This window comes from Mesoplodon bidens (assembly GCF_964165515.1).
Source record: "Mesoplodon bidens genome assembly, chromosome: 4".
NCBI classification, from domain to species: Eukaryota; Metazoa; Chordata; class Mammalia; order Artiodactyla; family Ziphiidae; genus Mesoplodon; species Mesoplodon bidens.
In genome coordinates, this window is record NC_138160.1 from 36,281,332 (window position 1) to 36,301,043 (window position 19,712).

At 39.8% G+C, this 19,712-nt stretch overlaps 1 protein-coding gene across 7 annotated transcripts in view; it reads left to right on the top strand.

Moving 5' to 3' along the window:
• Positions 1-19,712, top strand: part of GHR (growth hormone receptor) — a 283,050-nt gene that overhangs the window by 20,341 nt on the left and 242,997 nt on the right. For 4 of the 7 annotated variants that reach the window (XM_081231816.1, XM_081231811.1, XM_081231814.1 and 1 more), the window contains one exon: positions 1,027-1,075. The exons of the other annotated variants lie outside the window; for them this stretch is intronic. The gene's annotated coding sequence lies outside the window, so the exon portion shown is untranslated. The remainder of the gene's footprint in view (positions 1-1,026; positions 1,076-19,712) is intronic. 7 annotated transcript variants of the gene reach the window in all.

A 19,712-nucleotide genomic window follows, 5' to 3' on the forward strand; every position in this document is an offset into this window, starting at 1 on the left:
ATATTCCATTTTTTGAGGCCAGTTATCCACTATAGTGTGTGAAAAGGAAAAAAAGTGCAGACAGACAAGGGATTGCAGTGGTTCTGTGACAGCGAGTCAAGAAACCAGACAGGATATTTAAGCTATGGCTATTGGAGTTGGCAAGGGTTCAGCTCCAGAAAAAATAAATATTCTGAGTTAGTGGTGGGATGAAAGTGACGTAAATAGAGTGGCCTGTTCCTTTTTGTGCCGTTGTAGGGAAAGGAAGCTTTAAACCTAATGAGATGGGCTCTTGTCAACAGCTTATTCCTTCTATTTACAGCTCTTTACTATTTACAGCTTTGTCAACAGTGATCTAAGGATCTTCCCCTTAGATAGTTGAGACCTCATAATTTGTTTCCTCTGAAATGTTTCTAGTCACTGACATTGCTCTGTAGAAAATTGATTTTTGAGCCTTTAGGGAACTTTATTCCCAATTTATTTGGGAATAGAACTTTGAAAATCATGAAGTCATTTATCGCTCAAGTGTTTATGGAGGCGCTGACTTACCTCAGTGGTGAGGGAGGGGCTGACCAATCCTTTGCCTTCGTGGAGTTTACAATCCAATGCAAATGTTGCATGATAGTCACTAGACTTAGTTTTTGATGCTGCAGTTCTCTTTTTCCTAACACTTCTCCTGAGAAAGCAATTGAAAGTTTACAGATGATATATATTTACAGATGATATATATTGGAGCCCAAACTCCAGTTCATTGGCAAAAAAAAAGTAGCATTTATATTAGAGTTTTGCAAACAGCATGTTGGTAAGAAGCCATGTTCTTTCTCTCCTGCTAGCTGCAGGTTGCTTTAGTCTTTGGGCCACTATTTCCTCATCTGTAGAATTCATAAATTAGACCAGATTGGTAGTTTCCAACTCTAGCTGCTGATTAGAATCACCTGAAAGCTTACCCTTTCCCAATTGAATCAGAATTGCCAGTTGGAAGAGGAGGCGATGTGTATTTTTAAAGCTCCCAGGTGATTCTTTTTTTTTTTTTTTTTTTAAAACCAGGGCTGAAATTCACCAGATTAGGTTGGAGGTCCCAACTGGAATTCTATAGGTGAGTTTTCCATGCATGTGGGTATGGAGTTTAATAATCTTTTAAATTAGTTGTCAACATAAAAAAAATTCCAGTTTCTCTTGGAAAAATGGAAAGATTGGGCAACAGTTGGGCTTAAAATTCTGAGTGGTAAAAATTCAACAAAGTAAACCCCACTTTCTACCTGGCCCACTTCATTTATTTGTGTTACCTTCCTGGCCCTTGAAGACATTTTCATTTGAATTAGATGGTCTCTAAAGTCTCAAATTATTTAAATTGCGTGTTTCCAAAGCAGGAAAACTAGTGCAAATAAATGGCACCTTTATCCATAAGCTGGTTGTTATATTAAATCAAAGGGAACTTAATCTTTGAAGATGGAAAAACCCCAGGGTCCAGTGGAAGGAGAGAGAGTGGCATTAACAGCAGAACTCCACGTGTTACTATGTACAGGACACCTGCTGGGGGCAAGAGGGAGGGGGAGGAAGGGGATTAATTCGTTTTCCTGGGATTTTTAATGAAGCTGTCCCCTTCTTTTTCATTCTTTCCTGTTTGAGAGCTGGTTCATTAGTTGGGATGTGACTGGCCCTCCCAAGGGAGCAGAGAGGCAATTATCAGAGATTTTACTCACTTTCCTGTGAGCCTTTTGCTGCGGAAGCCTCTTGAGGATCTCGCTCTCTTTTGGCTTCCTTGTGGCTCCTTGCTGTGTCTGCCTGAGAGCAAATACCTGGGCGGAAGGACTGATTTGTATGGCTTATTGGTAGCTGCCTATCATGAGATTTAAGTGGGTGTATTTGAATTAATAGAGTTTTACTTTTTACAGATTGAAAATATGTACTTGGTTTGTGAAGAACCTCTTGCCCATAGTGAATAATCCTTTGTGCCTTGCTCTATTTAAAAAATTTTTTTTTCACTAGGAGTGATGGTGCTTAAGAGTACAAACTTGAGAAGTAAATAAGCCATAGAGATCTAATGCACGTCACAGTGAATATAGAAAATTATATTGTACTATAATTGTGTAGTGTGATAAATATCACTATTAGCAATCATATACAAATATATAAATGTATCAAAGTAATCTGCTGTACACCTATGACATATGTTATATATGGTGACAGTAATAAAGAGTAGCATTTAATTATCTGCCAGAAGTGTTCCAGGTACTTTTCATAAATATCCAATTTATTCCTCACAGCTCTCCTATGAACTAGGTGTTGTTATTATTCCTGTTTTATAGATGAGGAACAGTGAGGCTCAAAGCCAGTTATTTGGTTTTCCATATATCAGAGCTATGTTAAGTGAGATCCATTAACCTGTATAACCAGACGTCTGTTAGCAGTTTTTGGTAAATTCAAATGAGTATTGGTTTTGACAAAGACAAGGCACACTGTTGTATATTAAATATATTTTCCCCCTAGTTCCACCAGTTACTTCACTGGATATGTTGTTATTGTTTATCAATGCTGTTTACACATGGTGGACTGCGAAATTCTATGCAACTGCAAAAATCTTTAATTTAGCTAAGGTTATTCCCTATATATCTTGCCTTAAAAAAATTGCAGCGGTAACCCAAGCAAATTATTTATTATCCACATGACCCTGGGAGTCTCTGCCCCAGTCTCCTTGCTAGAAAAAGATGGTAATATGTACCTGACCTCAGTCCATAGGGATATTTCCAGGATCAAACGTGATAATGAACGAAATGTATTTCATCAACTCTAGAAATTGCCCATGTGTATTTTAAGTAGGATGTATTCATTGTGATGCAGAATATGAGATGAACATTCTTTTGTTAAAGAATTGTTGATTGTTAAAAACAGCAATCTATGGAGATTTTCCCATTTGAGGGATTTAATCCCATTAAAGGTTTTTAGATTGACTAGACAGTGACAATTTCTCTCTGAAACCCAGGCTGAAAGTTGATTTCATTTTCCTACTGGTTTCCCGCGGGTTCCCCTTCCACGCTGTCTAGAGGGAACTGCCACCAAGCTCTCTTCAGTGTGAATGGGTAATGTGATGGGTTAATTTCTCTTGTTGAAGCCATGTCTATTCTTCGGTGCTGAAAGGTTGCTTATATGTACTCAACCTCTGCAATAAGTTGACACATGATGTGAATCTGCCCTTTATATAGCTCATGCTTAAGTTGACACATGACGTGAATCTGCCCCTATACAGCTCATCCTGATATGTCAGGAAAAGATTAGTTGAGAGTGGGAGGATAATGGGGGCACAATGTCGCTTGTCTATTAAGTAATTTAAATAATAAGTTGAGCCTTTCATTGTTTATGTGTGGTTGTGTGCTTGTCTTAACTAATTATCTTGTTGCAAAAATAGCAGCCTTTAAAAGTAAAAAGCTGAAAATGGGTCCATACTCTTAGGTCTCCGTCCCTGTGAAAGTGTGTGCACATATGTATGTATATGCCTGTGTGTCTGTGCATATGCATACATGCATATAAACATGAATATGTATGTGGTGTGTGTGCATACTTACTATAACTAGTGCTATATATAATTACTGTAGTGAATTCAACAATAACAACAGGAAATATAATCTTCCCCAGTAAATGCTTTAGCTGCCCAAGAAACTTTTTTGTGTTTCATATTGTGGGATAAAATAAACATTTATTTTAAAACAGTTTTCTCATAACATTCTCTGTTTGGCACATACAAAACCAATATTAACTCTGAGTAATCTTATGAAAATAGTGAAGGATAAATGCTGAGTTCTATAATCTCTCCTCTATCTGAAGACTTATAAAAACTCCTAAATTTATTTTATTTTTTGAAATTAGTATGTATTTTGAAGTTTTATGTTGGTTTCAAGATAATTTTAAGTCTCTTAAAGGTTACTTATTAATACAAGTTTTAACTCTTATTTGTGTAAACTCAGTTAATGCAAATTTCTGCTTAAAGGAGAGGGGTTTTACTTCCAACCTCTTCAGTAATGTCTAACTTAAAAAAAAAAAAAAAAAGCTAAACTAGAAGCTATATAAACCACACCACCAAATGCCTGCTTTTTGACATTAATAAATTAGCCTTTTGACTACATCCAACATAATAAATTATCTACTTGTTAATACTTCTGTTTCAAAAGCTAAATGCCAGTTGTCATTACTGTGTGTTTTAAAGGTTTTTACTAAACTTTTGCTCCCTGGTGTGAATGTGGACAGGGGAATTTACAGTATATTCATTAAAAATTCCAATCAGTTTCATATATTATGAGCCTGTAGGCAAGGTAAAGAAGAAATTGAAAGACTAATGAGTATGGCACTAGCACAGTGAGATGGATGGGCTATTTCTTTGTGTTTGCTAGCTGGGCTAGAGATTGATGAGTAAGTCCCATTGTCTTAACATACTATGATGATCTAGCTTTTTGGAGTTCAAACTACTACATCTCCCACTTTGAGAGGACAGCTTGATAAGCAGACCAGTCATGGGCATTTGAGACCTCTATTCAAATCCTACCCTTATCACTTCCTACCCACATGATATGTATGGACTATATGTGTCCCCCTCAAAATCCACATGTAGAAGTCCTAATCCCCAATGTGACTGTATTTCGAAATAGGGCTTGTGTGGAGGTGATAAAGGTCAAATGAGGTCATACGGGTGGGGCCCTAACCCAATAGGGCTAGTGACCTTATAAGAAGAGGAAGAGACACCAGAGCTCTCTCTCTGACACCTGAGGACACAGTGGGAAGGCAGCCATCTGCAAGACAGAGTTCTCACCAGGAACAGAATTGGCTAGCACCCTGGCCTTGGACTTCCAGCCTGCAGAACTGTGAGAAATAACTTTCTGTTGTTTAAGCCACCTAGTCTGTGGTATTTTGTGTGGCAGCCAAGCAGACTAAAATACCACCATGTAAGCAAATACTTAAATTTAGTAGATAGGTAAGTAAGTTACTTAAAATTTCAGATCCTGGTTCTACCATTTACTAGCCATATAAGCACATTACTTTTTTCTTCAACCTTGCAAAATGGTTTTGTTGTGAAGTTTAAGCTTTGTTTGGCTGACAGGCAGGCTGGCTGGATGAATTTTGCCCTCTCCCTCATTCTCTCTGTTCACCACATTTGGTCATAGCAACCTTTTTCTAAATTTAGACCTCATTATTTCATTATCTGCATAAAATTCTTTGGTTGTTCCTCAGTGTTCTTAGAATAAATCTTTACCATTTTCCTCAAAGCCATGTGGTCTGGCACCTGTTTACCTCTCCAGCTTCATATTACAACCCTCCTTTTTGGCAGTGGCCACATCTATCTTCTTTCGGGTCCTTAGACTCTGCCCCTCACTATGCTCCCCACTGTGTCCCCCGTATGTAATGACTGGCAGTTCAATTGTCATTTCTCTAGGGAGGCCTTTCCTCTGTGTCCTTGACTGGCTACATGTTTATCTCTACGATTATTTAATTCATGTTTGTCTTCCTCCCAGCCGCATGAGGGTGGGACTGTGTGTGTTTGGTTCCAACTCTGCCTTCAGTACCTAGCTCAGTGTTGGCGTCATCACCAGGGCTGTCTGAGTATTTATGGAAGGGAACATGAAGAAAGGAAAAGAAATGCATCAAGATCTCATCCAGGGAAAGTGAGGTACAAGCATCAAACCTTAGAGAAGTGGGGTGCTAGCAGGAGAGACTGGTGGGAACCAGGTGAAGAGTAGAAAAGCACAGGCGATGAGTCTTAGCTTCTTCAAGACTTTGCCTCTGGCATACCACCTGCAACTCAGACACCTAAGCAGTTATAGAAATAATCCTTCTGGTATGCAGGCTTTCTCTTTTTGTCAGAGGCATGGGACTCAGGGACCAAGAGCTGCCTAATAAGAAGTAAATTCTGATGAAACTGTTCAGGGCCATATTTTGGAAATCAGCTCTTAAAAATGAGTGGTTGAGCTTCCCTGGTGGCGCAGTGGTTAAGAATCCGCCTCCCAATGCAAGAGACATGGGTTCGAGCCCTGGTCCGAGAAGATCCCACATGCCGCGGAGCAGCTAAGCCCGTGCGCCACAACTCCTGAGCCTGCGCACTAGAGCCTGCGAGCCACAACTACTGAGCCCGTGAGCCACAACTGTTGAAGCCCATGTGCTTAGAGTCAGTGCTCCACAACAAGAGAAGCCACTGCCGTGAGTAGCCTGCACAACACAACGAAGAGTAGCCCCCACTTACCACAACTAGAGAAAGCCCACACACAGCAACAAAGACCCAACACAGCCAAAAAAAAAAAGAGTGGTCAGTCTAATGCTCACCTTTCCAATCCAAACACACTGACTTGAACAAAGAAACTGGGAATTACTGTGTATAGAGCTTATTTGAATTGTTGCTTTTCTCTTGTCAGTCTGTTACAGGTCATAGCTCTGTTTCTGTCATTAGAATGATTTCAGTGTTTCAGCCTGGACTCTCTGAGTCATAAGTTTTTAGCATGACCATGGGAATTATGAAGTCGCTTACTAAAATGAAGCTAAATTAAAATAATACTTGTTTGGGATTTTTTTTTTTTACTTTTGCACCCAATAAAGATGTAATGGGGGAGACTTTAGATTTTTAATAATTTTATTAATTCAGATATAAATTTAAGCTATTTTGTCATAATATGTAAACTATTTTCCCCCATAGTAGACCTGTTTTCTAATAGATAATGAGATTCCCAAATATTTGCTTTGTGTAAGGTTACAGTCAATTCCTTATTATTGAGAGCAGTTTTCTTCCTTTGTGTCTGGCTTATTGTGGTTATGAGACTGAGTACTTTGTTTCAGATATTTGACGACAAAACGTGTGTTTAAGAACATGTGTATATATAGGGAGGCCCTCAAATCCGAAAAGTATAGAAGGTTGAAATGCCAACACTTCCTATTGTATAGTTTTTTGTTAGGGAGGCATAGCTATTCATCAAAACACATTTCTGAAATGGAAAACTAGAATGTGCTAAACGTAGCATCTAGCTTAAGCTTTTGATAAACAAAAATTTCCAGAAAATAACTCATGATTACTTAGTTTCAATATTACACTGATAAATATTTAAAGACTACCTTATAAAAAAGTAAGGGGGAAAGTCATGATTTTAAGGCTTATACTGCAGTTCCTGAAAGATTTTAGTATTTATTTAACCTTTTTCTTATTTAATTTATAATAAAGTTACTGTCATCTCTGTAAACATTTATATAATAATGTTTCATCTACTTTTCCATTAAAATTACTAAAATAAATAAGGAGTCCTGGTGAATGAGAGATAATTTAATAAACGTATTTCTTGGTAGAAAACTAATGAAGTCCTGCTATAAATGTATATTTAGAGAGAAGCACAGTAGACAAGCTTAATGACTTAGTCAATGATATGACTTCAGGGAAAATGTTCTTATGCCATATTGGCCATATCTTTTAATACTTGTATTGAAAATAAAATTACATTCCAAGATAATGAGGATTGTGGAATTTGATAATTGGTTTTTTAAATCCTACATTGATTAACAGCAGTATAAACATACATTTTTAGGTTAAATCTGAGCCTTTTCTTAAACTAAAATCTTAGTTTAAACTAAAATATTTTCCTGGAAGTTTTCCAAATGGGATAGTCATCTTTCTGGAAATACGAAATAAAGGAGAAAGGTGGGTGGCTGGAACACAAACCTCTTAGAGATCTTCCAACCTATAGCTGTAATTTATATATTTTATCCTATTTACCATAGAATTTTTAAAGAATATTTTAAAAATAATTTAGTATTTTTATCCCATTGATTTATTTTTTTTAAACAAGGAAAAAATTTGCTCATAGCCACATAATCTAGCACATTCAGAGCTAATACTAGATTCCAGGTCTTTGACTTCTGATGCAGTTTGCCTTTATCATCTTCTACCTGCTGGCCACTTGTCCTCGGAGTTCCTCAGGAATCTGCATTGGTGTTTATTGAGAATTAATGATGTACCAGCACTGCTATGGGTGTCCAGGGTATAATAATGAATAGAGTTCACATTCGGACTCAAAGTAGCTTTCTCTCCTTGTTCCAATGGAGACTGCCCTTTTGCTTCATCTGCAGCATTGAGTTGCAAGTTTCTTTTTACTTTGGAAGTTTTAGAGAACGAGAGTGGGGCTCTCATCAGAAACACCTGTGTGAAAAGCTCAGCTGCCTCGTGTGAATGAGGTCTCTGGAAGGTGATAGATGATGCAGGTACGAATGCAACCCGTAAAATATGGACCTAGTCAAGAGAAAGGAATAAAGCAAGTGTGAAGCAGAGGTAAAGCAGGGGGGTCATGACCACATTCTGTGGTTGTGTGCTGACAGACTGAAGGAAGAGCAGACCAGGGATGTCTCAGCCAAGTTGCCTCAGTTTTGCCAAGCGTATAATGGGGTCAAAGAGGGTTGAACTAGGCGATTCCTAGAGTCCTTGGCAGAGGTGATGTTCTCAGTTATGAGTGTCTGTACACACACACACACACACACAGTGCACTTGCTAATGTCTGTCATTATGAGCATCTTCTATCTTCTCCACTACAAGTAAAAGAATCTGATTTGTCCTTCCAGACTAGAAGTAACTAGGTCAAGTGACCCAAGTGAGTAAATTAAACAGACTGAAAAGGTACACTGGGATGTACTTATTTGGGGGAAAATGATGAAAAAACGAAGTAGGAAAAGATTCTCTTTCCAGGAATAATTGTTCCCTGTTGCCAATTGAGCAACTCTGTGACCTTCTTGAAAATAGAGAATTCTGTAAATAGTGCTGGGATGGTAGGTACTGTGTGACACAGAGCCTAAGTTAGATATGGTGAAAAGGAATGGAGTTATGTTGGTTAATAATGAGCGCCTGAATTAAAAGCACAGCTGGGTCCAGAGGCAGCTGTCAGGTTGGCAAAGCCAGAGGAGTAACTTTGGACAGTGTTTTTCTTATACTGAATGTAATGATTTTTAGGAACAGGTTTTTTGAAAATATGTCTGTAAATGTTGGGTAAGGTAAATTTCAATATGAATTTTTAAAGTCTATAAAATGGAATCATTTAATTCTGACTTTATGACAAATTAAATGGTAGTTCCAAATAACTTTGTTCTAGAAAGAGGCTTCTCTTATCCTGGAAAAGGGGCAGTTTTGGAAGTTTGAGACAAGACAAATATTGTCTGTTGTCTTCTAACAAATTACTCTCCCACTTTTCATTGGGAAAGGTTGGTCCAGGGAACTTATGATAGCCTGATGGGAAGTGGGAAAAGGAAGATTATTCCATATGTGTATGATCTGTGAATGGTTGATGAAGGAGGTAAGGTGGTGAGAGGGTGTTGTCTTAATCCATTTGGGCTGCTGTTACAGAACCACAGGCCCAGTGGCTTATAAATAATAAACTTCTCACAGTTCTGTAGGCTGTGAAGTCCAAGATCAAGGAGCTGGCAAGTTCTCTTCCTGGTTGCTAGGCAGCCATCTCTTTTCTTTGTCCTCAGGTAGCAGAAGGGGCCAGGGAGCTCTATGGGGTCTCCTTCGTGAGGGCCTTGATCCTACTCGTGAGGGTTCCATGCTCCTGACCTAATCACCTCTCAAAGGCCTCACCCCCTAATACAGTCATACCGGGCATTCGGTTTCAGTATTTGAATTTTGGGGGAACACAAACATTCAGTCTATAGTAGGTGAATCGCACATGTTGGGATTTTCACGGCAAGCTTTTGAAATGGGAGAGATGGTAAAATTATCTCCACTTTACAGATAAGGAGATTGAGACTTAGACCTATTCACGTCTAGTATGGTCTACTTTGACAGACCAATCCATTATCTGTCTTAGCCTATACTGAAGGAGATGCCAGAGAGAGAGAGAGAGAAAAGTCTCACGGTGGCAGGGAAAGGGCCCACTTTCTCCTTGCCCATTCCCCTGACAATAGGAACAGCCAGACTCGCAGGCCCAGGGCAGCACCAAGAGGAGAGGAGCCTACCTGGACCCAGAGACCCAGGACATCCTTAGATGCGATTCTTCTGATCTCTGTGTCACCCACAGAACTGAGAAATAGACCTGTTGGTACCAGAACATAAGCATAAGCTGTGTTTCAGTTCCAAGTTTGGACTTTACCTGGGCTGTTGCTTCATCTTCTAGCTGTTTACTGATTTTTTTTTTCAGTGTGAGTTACTTTCTGGAAAGTTCCCAGAAAGTAACTGGGAAAGTACTCAGCGGGGGCGAATATTCCTTTTGTTTTTCAGAAAAGCATGTCGAGAGTTAGCCTGTCTCAACAACCTAATAGTCTCACCTCCTAAATGGGGGTGGGGAGGGGTATATGTGTGTGTGTAAATGCATACATGCATAAACATATATGCATGTATATTGCTTATTTGCTCAAAACCTTGTCTTACAATTAACTGCTCTTTCTTTTCATCTAATATATCAGAAGAATATTTCAATTAGCAAAATATGAGAATCCAAATTCATATTTGTATTCCCAACAGATTTCCTTCAGAATCTGGTGGATCATTCCACCTATAACAGTAGTAGGATGCAGATGTTCTATTTGTATCCCATTGCTGCCTCATTCAAATCAAATGTGAGTTTTGGTCATTCCAAAGCCCATCAGTGCCTTTCTGATGATTAGAGCTAATCACCATACACTCCTTTCAGACCTAAACTTTCTAGAGAGAAACCCTTAACTTTGAGACTAGTCTGCCCCAGACCCTAGTCCTAGACTGAAAGATCTTGCCTTCTGTGAGGTTCATTGTGAAACAGAAACGCCCCTGCCCCTTAGGGCTCTGGCTTCATGTAGTTCTGTGTATTTCTTATTCAGCTGAAGGAATACTGAATTCAGTTTGAATCTAAATTTGGAGTAAAAAATACCAGTCAGTAGAGCTGCTTCTGTGACCACTTTGCCTTCCAACTTGCATTTCCTTCTTTCCCTATCACCCCACATTCTTGAGGAGTTTGTTTATAGCTTTTGTGGACTGGCTTTAATTATTTTTCAAAAATTCATTGCACCGAACCCATTAGGATAGTGCACTGAGAATATCTATTGAGCTCCAGCAGACTCACTGACTGGGAATGCGTGTGGGGAGAAGCCTGGAGCAAGGTAGCAGGTCCTGAGATTGCTTATTTGTGAGGTTAGGAGTTTCTGTTTATACTTTTGTAAGCTGCCTGCAAATATTTGAGGACCTTTCTGTCCCTACCTTCAACTGGGCCCGTGCTTAGCTCTGGAATAGTCTGCATCTTGATGTTTTTCCTAGGAAATGTGTTTTCCCTTTTCCCTCAGATTCCTGGTGCCCGGTGTAGCCCTTTTTTGATTTGCTCTTGTTCTGGCAATAGGTCAACTGGCTCTCATGGTCCTTAACATTTCGGGTAAATACTTCCAACAGTGGTGACTGGAAGGAATCCAAATCAATTCAAGGCATTTGCATCCACTCTGTGTTTAAGGAGTTGGATCTTAGTGATAGTTTTTCCGTTGGTTAGTGACTTAAGAAATATGACTGAAAGGAGAAGCTACTATCTGAAGAACTAATGGAAAATCAAGCAGAATTCACTTATTATGTAAGGAGTGTCGTCGGTGACTTTCCTTACTACCCAAATGTTGTGCCGTTGGATCATGTGTAGAGAGTATGGAATTGCAATTAAGTTCACACATGGAAGAAGCAGACTGCCTAGGTTCAAAGCCCAGCTCCACCACTTGCTAGCTATACAGTCCCTAGCTGTATTCGTTAACCTTTCTGTCCCTCAGTCTAGTTTTCCTGAGGATTAAATGAATTAATAATTGTTAAGTGCCTGGAACTATGCCTGGTCCATTGTATGTACTCCATGTCTCTGTTTAAATACTTGATGTTCGGACTGTTGTTCAGATGGAGGAGACAAGGGTCTTGAGAGGCTCCCACATGTTTCTAACATAACAGAGTCAGTCAGTGGTGGAGACAAGAATACTTTCACTGCCCAGTGCCCTAGTGGAGAACTATAGCTCTTAAGAGTGATGTGGGGAATGAAATACCCTGATGAAAACCAATCAACATTATTAAAGGGAGAGTGAGAGCATGGGAACTAATGATTTATTTATCTAGTGGGTTAGTCAATAAGTAACTATTTAATGCTTACTGTGGGCCTTTGGTACTATGTTAACATTGTGGAGATAATGATAAAAATATGAGAGATTTATAGAACATTTACTTAACTTGGGCAAGATGTCTTTTTTTTTTTTTTTTTTTTTTTTAGAGCTGATGACCATTCCACTGAGGACTCTCTTGTCTTAAATTGTAGGACAACTTCTATGTATAGCATGGTACAGAATAGCATTTAGCTATTCTAATGGTATAGCATTTAGCAGAATTTGAAGATGAATTTGCTGACCTTAGGTTGGAAAACTGCAAAAGGTCAATGGAGGGTTATGGTGGGATTCCATCCTTTAAACATCTACTGGAAGATGAGCATTGTAAGATGCTTTAACTACATTTGGAGACATGATATGCTCTTCTTAGAGAACCTAGTTTAGAGAATGTTCTTGTTTTAAATGTAATTGGCCATGAGCTTAATTTGAACCAAGAGTTTGGCCTATTCCACACACACACACCCCCATTAGCTCAGTTGTGGATTGTACAAATGCTGTTGCACAAAAATAGAAGTATCTGGTACAAATATGCATAGTCAGACCACATCTAGGTTAATGGTTTCAGATATAGGTGAAATGCCTTAAGAAGGATATTGAAAAATTGGAGGACATTGAGAAGGTGGTGCCAGAATAGTGAAAGGGCAAGAAACCATGCCAAATGGTTAACAGTATAAAGAGAATTAGCTGCCTCAGTGGAACTTGATATGTTGTTCATAAGGGTTAAAAGGACTGTCATTGTGGAGTAAGAAGAGGAGGGTTATTCTTTTTTTTTAATTCTACTGAAGTATAGTTGATTTACAGTGTTAATTTCTGCTGTACAGCAAAGTGATTCAGTTATACATGTATATAGATTCTTTTCCCATTATGGTTTGCCACAGGATATTTCATATAGTTCCCTGTGCTATACAGTAGGACCTTGTGGTTTATCCATTCTATGTATAATAGTTTGCCTCTGCTAATCCCAAACTCCCTCCTTGCCTCCTCCATCCCCCTTCCCCATCCCCTCTGGCAACCACAAGTCTGTTCTCTGTGTCTGTGAGCCTATTACTGTTTCATAGATATGTTCACTTGTGTCATATTTTAGATTCCACATGTAAGTGATATCATATGGTATTTGTCCTTCTCTTTCTTATTTCACTTAGTATGATAATTTCTAGGTCTATCCATGTTGCTGCAAATGGCATTATTTCATTCTCTTTATGGCTGAGTAATATTCATATATATATATATATTCCACAGAAGAGGGTTATTCTCGACTCTTGCTCTCGACCATCAGCATGATTTTTGCCATATAAGCAGTTGAGACTAAGAGTGAAACAGTTCCTTTCTAAGCGGGAGAGGTATGAATGGCGTAAAGATCAGATTTCTCTGTGGCCGGAAAGAATTTGCTTTCTGGGTCTTATTGGATACATCGTAGGTCATAACCAGAACCTAATTAGGTGTATTGCACAACATGCATTCTGAAGATGAGGGCTTATTCTTGGGCAAAGCTCAGAAAGCTGGTAAATGGACTGGAATGGTCTACTGAAACATATCTGCCCACCAGCGTGCTTCTGAGAGGGCCTCTCTTCTGACTGTGGAAGTGCCTGGTCTAGGGGGCAATGTGCTCCAGCTGCTGTCAGGGAGAATCAGTCACTTGCTGGGTGTAGCCAGGACTGGACCTTTGTAAGACACCTTCTGTGAGAGGTGTTGCAGAGAGCCCCGGAAGCAGGCAGAGGTCTTTGGCAAGTTATTTCTGAAGGAAGCATTATTTCTCTGACCTGAGCTGAGAACTGCAATAAAAGATCCTCTTTGAACTTAAGTTCCTTTTTTTTTTTTAAAGAATGAAGTGAATTTTGATCACTAAAGGTAACCTTCTATGAAGGAGAACATTATGGTAGTATGAGCCCTATTGGATGCTCAGACAAGACCATGAAGGAGGTGTGAGTAGTGTTTTGAGGGCTGAGATCCTGTATTTTTAGGAACAATATTTTAATTTTCTACAACTTTTTTCACTTTTTGACTTTGAATTATTGTTTGTCTTTTGAGAATTTAAGTCTTTCTCAGGGTTAAGGGGAACCAGTAAAGAGAGTTAGGCTTATTCTTGGGCTGGAATTCCCCCCTCGGTGGGCTGTAATGCAGGCAGCGGAGATTTAGGGTATGAGCAGAGGCAGGTGTGGTGTGATGCTGTAGAAACTGAAGGCTCAGCGCCCCTCACTTGCACAAGCCCCTTCCAAAGTCCTGGGAGGGATCCTAGCAATGTGTTGTCATGGTCGTTTTTTTGGTAAACACTGCAAAATATAATGTATTTCAACCATAATTGATTACAATCACTGCCTCCTTCCAATTCAACTTTCCCTCCTTTGTGCTTGCCTTCGGGTGGGTGGCGTTGAAGGGATTTGATCATGGGCATTTTTGTATATATAATCGGGTATATTTTTCTTAAAAAGGGTCCTCCAACGCTTCCCTGGTGGCGCAGTGGTTGAGAGTCCACCTGCCGATGCAGGGGACACGGGTTCGTGCCCCGGTCCGGGAAGATCCCACATGCTGCGGAGCAGCTGGGCCCGTGAGCCATGGCCGCTGAGCCTGCGCGTCCGGAGCCTGTGCTCCACAACGGGAGAGGCCACAGCAGTGAGAGGCCCGCGTACCGCAAAAAAAAAAAAAAAAAAAAAAAAAAAAAAAGGGTCCTCCAAATTATGTAAGTTTCAGGCATTACAAGCATGGATCTTCCCCTGGGTTAGAAATGCAGTGGGTAACGAATCAGAAGTTACCTCTGTAGCACAGTCAGCCAAAACGTCAGAGATGTGAGTGAAAGTGAACTGGGATCTGTATTCCTACCAGTCTCTGACAGTGGGAAACAGAGCTTTTTTTTTCTCATCTTTAAGGTCTGTTTTGAATAGGAATGTCCTTTGCATGGTATAATTTTATGTATTTTGGTTAAGAGAAATACATCAGATTAAATATTAAAAATCATGAATTCTTAAAAGTAGTGCAAATTGACAATGAGTTAAATATGAAAATAATGAGAAACTGTTGATAGAAGAGAGAAGTTGTTTAACTGTATTCTCCTTTTTCCCCTGCTACTTTACATAATTATAAAACCTTTTCCTAAAGTTCCCTTCTGAGGGAGAAATACGGCCAACAGAAATTCAGCCAAAATTGGAGGCAATTTACAGTGCTTCAGGGTGGTACTGTCTCTGATAGGCTATCAGTGGAATCCTGTGAGGCGAGGGTCTCTTTTCTGCCTTCTTCCCATCTCTCCTCATACACTTGTGGTTCTTGTTAGCATTCATACTTACTCTCTTTTTAATTGTCCGAGTACGCAGTTTGCAAATGAGAAGTCTGTCCAAGGAGCCTGAGCTTGGTGAATAAAGGTTCCTTTCAGCCCCATCTGTGAGTTTACGACCTTGTGAGATCTTAAAGATGTATTTTATTTGGACCTGGAAAAAGTTTCTTCATAGCATTCAAAATAAATATCTTATTGACAGTGATAAAGATTATTGAGGAAAGAGATAATCATTCATGATATCAACTGTTTCCCAAATGATACCTAGTTAACATGTTAGGGAAGGGAACCAAATCTAAAAGTGATGCCCATTTAATGAGGCCAAGTGAGGTAGCAAGAACTGGGAAAAACTTACACAGGGAAGTCTTAGCCGGTGTCTAAAACAGTATCATTAACATAAAGACAGGTCGAGCAGCTGTTTGATCAATTCGCCCAGATCTGAACTCTCAAAATTCAAGTACCGTCATTCTGTCAGAGAAATGATTAAAAACCAACAATTGGAATTGTTGGCTATATTGTAATTCTGGGCTATATTCCAGGGGTAGGATTTGACTCCTATTTTTATCTTGTGTTTAGAACAGGCAATGGCTGTCTCTGTGCTCAGCACAGCGTAGGTGCTTAATACCTGCTGGCAGCGTGTAGACTGATTAATGGTGGTAAAGGCACATCCTAAACACCCTGCTCTGGGGAGTCTGTGGCCCTTTGGAGTTTTCGTGCTGTGGACATCCTTAAAAAGCCCAGAAAAGGCATCTTTATAGACAGGTATGTGACTCATTCCATGTGAACTCAGAACGCAGTGAGATGCCGTTCTTTGGACTAAACGTTCAAGACTCATGTACATGGCATACAGTTCATTAACTGAAAATATGATTCATACTTTACCTTAAGTAGGGCCACAGGTGTCTACTGTTAGGATGCCCTTTTAGTCTGGTAGTGTGGATGGTTTTCAGAAGCTGTAAAAAAGTGATCAGAAATAAACACTTTGCAGAAGAGGGAGGTTTGATTTTTGTGATTGACCAGCCTGTTGCCTTAGTCCTGGAATCATGAAATCTGATCAAACTGAAAAGATGCTTTCTTTGCATTCTCTTCCAGAAATACAGAGCCTGCTGCTCTTCTGTCTTAAATGTAAACCCTGCTGCTCTGAGGAGAGCTCAGAACTGCTTTTAAATTCAAGGGGACAACTGCTTTCTGCTCACTCAGGTCCTCTGAGGCCTGATCCAAGACAGGAAAAGGGTGCTTGGCAGGGGCTCTTTACCAGAGATTCAATATATGAATTTTACTATGAGAATGAAAAGTTGGCCCACTTATAAAAGGTTAATCAAAAGTTCACTGTAGGGTGTTCTTCCTTTCCTCTGATGGAATCAATTTAAATTCTGGCCTCTGAGCAGCAAGATTTATTTTTCAAACAGGCAAGCAACCTTCTGCCAAGTGGCCCCAGAAATGCCTGTAATCTCATGGCAGGAACAAGGAAAATGGAAAGGTTGGACACTCCGAGGACAATTGACATCCCTGGTTCTTTTACCTTAAAGACAGCCAGGAAGAATTCTGAGATAAGCCTTTACCCAAAGTTCTGTATTTATGAACTGTTGATAAAATTACACCATCAAATTTGCCCATTATTTTCAGGCTGCTGAAAATTGTTTGAAAAAAGTCAGTCTTAGAGGTAGAAAAAGACCTATCCCTCTGTCATCAATCTAGCATCTGCAAATCCACGCTGGGCTGTTCCATTCCCATGCTTTCTCACTCTCTACCTGTATGGTCTCCATCTGTTGAATTTTCTCACTCCTTGGGGTCAAGCTCAACTGCACCTTCAACATGAAGCCTTCCTTGTTTTCCTTGTTTAGAATTAGTTGGTAATTCTTCATTGTTCTCTAAGCATTCTGTATATTATCAATACCCTTATCATAGCCTTTACCATATATGCTGTGTACTTGTATACATATCTTTTTTCCCCTGCCTTGTTGTTTGAATAAACGAATGCTAGGTCCAACTTTACAGAAGAGAAAAATGAGCTCTGAAGATGTTTCATAACTTGCCCAGGGCCACACAGAGTTATGGGTTTCACTGAGTCTGAGTTTTGTTCCAGTATATTTTCTCCCCAATTTTAATGCAGTTAAACCTTTTCTCTTTTGCTTAATTTGATTCATTATATACATACATACATGCATATATAAATACACATCATACACACATATATAAAACATATAAACAGTCCCTTTATTATAGTAAAGCTGTCTTCAGGGCCCTAGTTGGTTATATGAAGATCAGAATGGAGTTTTACACACACTCATTATTACCATGTAGGGAAATTACACGCAGAAGGCAGCTCACGAGAGGACTGCTAATTCGGAAAGGTATGCTAACTAGCTTCACGTGGGCCTGGTACCACTCAGCTAGCTTTTCACTAAGTCCTCACCTCCATCCTACAGTCCTCCCTGCAGCTGTTCTAACTCTCCAGCCCTGAAGTCCTGGACCCACACTCTTGTTCTCAGCAGATGATGTGGTTTACTGCTTTAACTGAGATTATACAGGTCAGGGGTTCTCAAACTTTAATATGTTTAAAAATCACATGGCGGGCTTTGCTATAACATAGCTTCCTGGGCCTTAGCCCCAGAGATTCTGATTTGGTTGGTCAGGGTGGGGCTCCTGAACTTGCTTTTCTAATAAACTCGCAGGTGCTGCCGGAGGACCACACTTTGAGAACCCTGATTTAGTCCATCTTATATGATAGGGTATCTTCTCCAATACAAAACCTCTCTCAATTTTTATCCTTCCTCTGTTCTCTGAATTCTGACCCACAGAAGGTTTATTCTCTTCTCAAGCTGCACCTTTTCACCACCAGTTTTTATTCCACCTCCTTTTGTCTGTTTCAGGACCTTGCTCCAGCCTTTAACACATCTGTCTTTGTGCGTCTTTTACATCATCCACTCCGTTGCCTTTATTCCTCTACTACTTTACTAACAAAGCTACTTAAATTTCCTCTCTCAGGTGTACTGTTTAAGGTACACTGGACCCTTGAACAAAATGGGTTTGAACTGTGCAAGTCTTCTCATACTCAGATGTTTTTCAATAGTATTGATAGGCACTGCAGTACCACACGATTCGTGATTGGTTGAATCCATGGATATGAAGGAACCTCAGATACAGAGTGCCAACTATAAGTTATACTCAGGTTTTCAACTGTGTGCAGAGTCGGCACCCTTAACTCCCACCTTGTTCGAGGATCAGCTGTGCATAGCTTTGTCTAATGATTACAAACAAATTAATATTTCTGTAAGAATACATGACCATTTTAGTTGTCTAGGAACTGTAATTTGGCTTGCAGACAGCAGAATTAAGCCAAGTTTATTTTTTTTTAATGGAGGTGGATGGAAGAGACTAATGACACATCACAAAAGAGAGTGAACTTGAACCTCCCGGTATCCCAATGAAGGATGGTCCCTCTAGGTAGTCAAACAGCACACTTGGTTCAGCGACCCGAATTTGCTCCCCTCTGAGGCATTGCGGTGCAGGTGTGCCAGGCAGAGGCACTCCTGCCTCCTGTAAGCCGTTAGAGGTGGGATCAGTGAGGACTAAGTGTACTCTGGAAATTTCACAATGAACTACTTTGCATTCTGATTGTTCTCCTTACTTCAGAACTTTGCGTAAGGGTGCTTTGTCCATTCTTCCAATCATCCCTACACTTTTCATTTGTGTTATCACTTCAGTAGCCTTGATTATGAATTATAAGCCTACCCAGTCATACTAACGTGACTCATTTCTAGCTGTGTTCTTAATGTTAACTCATTTCCTAATTCAATATTGTTGTTCTTTGGAATACTGAGGAATCAGATAAAACATGTATGTAAGACAAGTAAGAGAAATGGAAACTTTTCTGCTTTATTTTCTAAAGTTGGTTATATTCCTGTAACACATGCAACTTTATTTGTTCACATGTAACTCTATACACTATTTTGTTGCGGTACGCGGGCCTCACTGCTGTGGCCTCTCCCGTTGCGGAGCACAGGCTCTGGACGCGCAGGCTCAGCGGCCGTGGCCCACGGGCCCAGCCGCTCCGCAGCATGTGGGATCTTCCCGGACCGGGGCACGAACCCGCGTCCCCCGCATCGGCAGGTGGACTCTCAACCACTGCGCCACCAGGGAAGCCCTACACTATTTTAAATTATCTGACAGAAACCTATGGAAACACTGTCTCCTATCTAAGGTGTATATTCCTTGACAGACCATATATTTTATTGCTTTTGGATCCTTAATAATATTTTAATACAGGGCTCTAAACTTAATCAGTGACAGTTGAATGAATGAATGGTAGTCATGAGTGAAATAATGTAAGCCTCCAACTTTATCCTTCAAATGTCTCACTTTTTTTAAT